The sequence below is a fragment of the Harmonia axyridis genome, chromosome X, assembly GCF_914767665.1.
Source record: "Harmonia axyridis chromosome X, icHarAxyr1.1, whole genome shotgun sequence".
NCBI classification, from domain to species: Eukaryota; Metazoa; Arthropoda; class Insecta; order Coleoptera; family Coccinellidae; genus Harmonia; species Harmonia axyridis.
Genome location: NC_059508.1, coordinates 34,283,646 through 34,289,566, shown reverse-complemented (window position 1 = coordinate 34,289,566; position 5,921 = coordinate 34,283,646).

Genomic DNA, 5,921 nt, shown 5'->3' with positions numbered 1-5,921 from the left:
TTTTTTTTACGTTCTGCATCGGTCTGCCGAGATAACGTGGTGCATCGGTATGATCGAGTTTACGTTCTGCATCGGTAAGATCGAGATTACGTGATGCATCGGTAAGATTGAGATTACGTGGTGCATCGGTAAGATCGAGTTTACGTGGTGCATCGGTAAGATCCAATTCACGTTCTGCATCGGTAAGATCCAGTTCACGTGGTGCATCGGTAAGATCGAGATTACGTGGTGCATCGGTAAGATCGAGTTTACGTGGTGCATCGGTAAGATCCAATTCACGTTCTGCATCGGTAAGATCCAGTTCACGTGGTGCATCGGTAAGATTGAGATTACGTGGTGCATCGGTAAGATCGAGTTTACGTGGTGCATCGGTAAGATCCAATTCACGTTCTGCATCGGTAAGATCCAGTTCACGTGGTGCATCGGTAAGATTGAGATTACGTGGTGCATCGGTAAGATCGAGTTTACGTGGTGCATCGGTAAGATCCAATTCACGTTCTGCATCGGTAAGATCCAGTTCACGTGGTGCATCGGTAAGATCGAGATTACGTGGTGCATCGGTAAGATCGAGTTTACGTGGTGCATCGGTAAGATCCAATTCACGTTCTGCATCGGTAAGATCCAGTTCACGTGGTGCATCGGTAAGATTGAGATTACGTGGTGCATCGGTAAGATCCAGTTCACGTGGTGCATCGGTAAGATGGAGATTACGTGGTGCATCGGTAAGATCGAGATTACGTGGTGCATCGGTAAGATCTACTTTACGTTCTGCATCGGTCTGCCCTTGTTTACGTGGTGCATCGGTAAGATCGAGATTACGTGAAGCATCGGTATGATCGAGTTTACGTTCTGCATCGGTCTGCCCGATATTACGTGGTGCATCGGTCTGCCCTAGTTTACGTGGTGCATCGGTTTGGACTTAGAGATATATTTTCGACGTGAAAATGTTCCGATACAACTTTTGAACCAGGATAGTTAGAGAGATGATTTTTTCTGGGATGTACGTGGATCGGGGAATGGATTGTGGGAAATAACTTGCCATGACCGAGGTGTCCTCGAATTTTTTTTTTTTTCGAAAAAAATTTTCTGATTGTGGAATTTTCTCAAATTTGATTTGGTTGCCTCCTAATGTGTTCTAAAAGAGTAAATCAGTAATCGGAATCGAAAAATATTTTTCGGATTTTTTTTTTTTTCGAAAAAAATTTTCTGATCGTGGAATTTCCTCAAATTCGATTTGGTTGCCTTCTAATGTGTTTTTAAAGCGTAAATCAGTAATCAGAATCAATATTCATTGTCGACTTTAATTTTTATAAGGAAAAATGTTCACGTCCTTAAACGCCTCCCCATCATCAGCCCGAGTCCAAGTCGATGTCAGTCCCGAGCGGACGGTGTCAGATACTACCTATCGCCGAGGTCTGGACTTGGCGAGATATTACGACGTGAAATGTTCCGATACAACTTTTGAACCAGGATAGTTAGAGAGATGATTTCTTCTATGTTGTACGTTGATTGTGGAATGAAATACGGAAAATAACTCGCCATGACCGAGGTGATTACGATTTTTTTTTTTTTTCGAAAAAAATTTTCTGATCGTGGAATTTTCTCAAATTTGATTTGGTTGCCTCCTTATATGTTCTAGTAGCGATAATCAACAATCAGAATCAAAATCCATGGTCGGGTTTGATTTTTATAAGGAAAAATGTTCACGTCCTTTTTTACAACCCCGACTCATTGACGATGTTAGAACCGAGCCGGCGGTGTCAGATACGACCGATCGCCCCGGTCCCGATCGTCATTTACGTTGTGCATCGGTCTGCCCGAGATTACGTGGTGCATCGGTATGATCGAGTTTACGTGGTGCATCGGTAAGATCCAATTCACGTTCTGCATCGGTAAGATCCAATTCACGTTCTGCATCGGTAAGATCCAGTTCACGTGGTGCATCGGTAAGATGGAGATTACGTGGTGCATCGGTAAGATCGAGATTACGTGGTGCATCGGTAAGATCTACTTTACGTTCTGCATCGGTCTGCCCTTGTTTACGTGGTGCATCGGTAAGATCGAGATTACGTGAAGCATCGGTATGATCGAGTTTACGTTCTGCATCGGTCTGCCCGATATTACGTGGTGCATCGGTCTGCCCTAGTTTACGTGGTGCATCGGTTTGGACTTAGAGATATATTTTCGACGTGAAAATGTTCCGATACAACTTTTGAACCAGGATAGTTAGAGAGATGATTTTTTCTGGGATGTACGTGGATCGGGGAATGGATTGTGGGAAATAACTTGCCATGACCGAGGTGTCCTCGAATTTTTTTTTTTTTCGAAAAAAATTTTCTGATTGTGGAATTTTCTCAAATTTGATTTGGTTGCCTCCTAATGTGTTCTAAAAGAGTAAATCAGTAATCGGAATCGAAAAATATTTTTCGGATTTTTTTTTTTTTCGAAAAAAATTTTCTGATCGTGGAATTTCCTCAAATTCGATTTGGTTGCCTTCTAATGTGTTTTTAAAGCGTAAATCAGTAATCAGAATCAATATTCATTGTCGACTTTAATTTTTATAAGGAAAAATGTTCACGTCCTTAAACGCCTCCCCATCATCAGCCCGAGTCCAAGTCGATGTCAGTCCCGAGCGGACGGTGTCAGATACTACCTATCGCCGAGGTCTGGACTTGGCGAGATATTACGACGTGAAATGTTCCGATACAACTTTTGAACCAGGATAGTTAGAGAGATGATTTCTTCTATGTTGTACGTTGATTGTGGAATGAAATACGGAAAATAACTCGCCATGACCGAGGTGATTACGATTTTTTTTTTTTTTCGAAAAAAATTTTCTGATCGTGGAATTTTCTCAAATTTGATTTGGTTGCCTCCTTATATGTTCTAGTAGCGATAATCAACAATCAGAATCAAAATCCATGGTCGGGTTTGATTTTTATAAGGAAAAATGTTCACGTCCTTTTTTACAACCCCGACTCATTGACGATGTTAGAACCGAGCCGGCGGTGTCAGATACGACCGATCGCCCCGGTCCCGATCGTCATTTACGTTGTGCATCGGTCTGCCCGAGATTACGTGGTGCATCGGTATGATCGAGTTTACGTGGTGCATCGGTAAGATCCAATTCACGTTCTGCATCGGTAAGATCCAATTCACGTTCTGCATCGGTAAGATCCAGTTCACGTGGTGCATCGGTAAGATGGAGATTACGTGGTGCATCGGTAAGATCGAGATTACGTGGTGCATCGGTAAGATCTACTTTACGTTCTGCATCGGTCTGCCCTTGTTTACGTGGTGCATCGGTAAGATCGAGATTACGTGAAGCATCGGTATGATCGAGTTTACGTTCTGCATCGGTCTGCCCGATATTACGTGGTGCATCGGTCTGCCCTAGTTTACGTGGTGCATCGGTTTGGACTTAGAGATATATTTTCGACGTGAAAATGTTCCGATACAACTTTTGAACCAGGATAGTTAGAGAGATGATTTTTTCTGGGATGTACGTGGATCGGGGAATGGATTGTGGGAAATAACTTGCCATGACCGAGGTGTCCTCGAATTTTTTTTTTTTTCGAAAAAAATTTTCTGATTGTGGAATTTTCTCAAATTTGATTTGGTTGCCTCCTAATGTGTTCTAAAAGAGTAAATCAGTAATCGGAATCGAAAAATATTTTTCGGATTTTTTTTTTTTTCGAAAAAAATTTTCTGATCGTGGAATTTCCTCAAATTCGATTTGGTTGCCTTCTAATGTGTTTTTAAAGCGTAAATCAGTAATCAGAATCAATATTCATTGTCGACTTTAATTTTTATAAGGAAAAATGTTCACGTCCTTAAACGCCTCCCCATCATCAGCCCGAGTCCAAGTCGATGTCAGTCCCGAGCGGACGGTGTCAGATACTACCTATCGCCGAGGTCTGGACTTGGCGAGATATTACGACGTGAAATGTTCCGATACAACTTTTGAACCAGGATAGTTAGAGAGATGATTTCTTCTATGTTGTACGTTGATTGTGGAATGAAATACGGAAAATAACTCGCCATGACCGAGGTGATTACGATTTTTTTTTTTTTTCGAAAAAAATTTTCTGATCGTGGAATTTTCTCAAATTTGATTTGGTTGCCTCCTTATATGTTCTAGTAGCGATAATCAACAATCAGAATCAAAATCCATGGTCGGGTTTGATTTTTATAAGGAAAAATGTTCACGTCCTTTTTTACAACCCCGACTCATTGACGATGTTAGAACCGAGCCGGCGGTGTCAGATACGACCGATCGCCCCGGTCCCGATCGTCATTTACGTTGTGCATCGGTCTGCCCGAGATTACGTGGTGCATCGGTCTGGACTTAGAGATATATTTTCGACGTGAAAATGTTCCGATACAACTTTTGAACTAGGATAGTTAGAGAGATGATTTTTTCTGGGATGTACGTTGATTGGGGAATGGATTGTGGGAAATAACTTGCCATGACCGAGGTGTTCTCGAATTTTTTTTTTTTTTTCGAAAAAAATTTTCTGATTGTGGAATTTTCTCAAATTTGATTTGGTTGCCTCCTAATGTGTTCTAATAGCGATAATCAACAATCAGAATCAAAATCCATGGTCGGGTTTGATTTTTATAAGGAATAATGTTCACGTCCTTTTTCGCCTATGTTCTTTTTCGACGTGAAAAGTTCCGATACAACTTTTGAACCAGGATAGTTAGAGAGATGATTTTTTCTGGGATGTATGTTGATTGACGTACGAAACTTGGAAAAAAAATAGAAAAGACCGAGGTACTCTAGAAAAAAAATTTATTGAAAATATTTTTTTGATTTCGGAATTAATTCGAAATTCATTCAGATGTCTTCTATCAATATCGCGAAAGAAAAATCAATAATCAGAATCGATATTCATCTAAGATTATTTCCTTTTGGATTGTGTTAACATTCGGTACGATCTTGTCTACGTGATGCATCGGTTTGTTTCTCGGCTCTTGTGAGCAAGTTGGACACTCGAGACGGCCTCCATCGATCGGATTAGGCGGGCTTTAATGTTAACGTGCTGCATCGGTGTGATCTTGTTTACGTCATGCATCGGTATAGCTTTAAATCGCGCCGTAAAGTCGTTCACGTCATGCATCGGTATCTTAAATCGCGCCGAAAAGTCGTTCACGTCATGCATCGGTATCTTAAATCGCGCCGTAAAGTCGTTCACGTCATGCATCGGTATCTTAAATCGAGCCGAAAAGTCGTTCACGTCATGCATCGGTGGCACAAAAAAAAGACGCCGATGCATGACGTGAGCCGACTTTTCGGCGCGATTTAAGATACCGATGCATGACGTGAACGACTTTACGGCGCGATTTAAGATACCGATGCATGACGTGAACCGACTTTTCGGCATGAAGTCAGCTAAAATTATCGTGTGCATCTTGGGTCGGTCCACGTACCGTAGATCAGAGAGGGACGACGTACATACATCGGATACATTTGTATCCAACAAGTTACGATCGTCGTCTGATCCAGCGGTAATCGGACCTACTCTCGTGAATTTATTTTGCCCCTTGAATAATTTTGTACCGATGCACGACGTGAAGTCGACTTTTCGGCATGGTTTAAGCTAAAATTATCGTGTGCATCTTGGGTAGGCCCACTTACTACAGATCAGAGAGGGACGACGTACATACATCGGATACATTCGTATCCAACAAGTTACAATCGTCGTCTGATCCAGCGGTAATCGGACCTACTCTCGTGAATTTATTTTGCCCCTTGAATAACTTTGTACCGATGCACGACGTGAAGTCGACTTTCCGGCATGGTTTAAGCTAAAATTATCGTGTGCATCTTTCATTTTACTCATCACATAGTCTGATGCATTTGATGACATTTACCCTTGTGAGTTATTCGTATTTCTCTCTCATGTCCGATTTCGTCA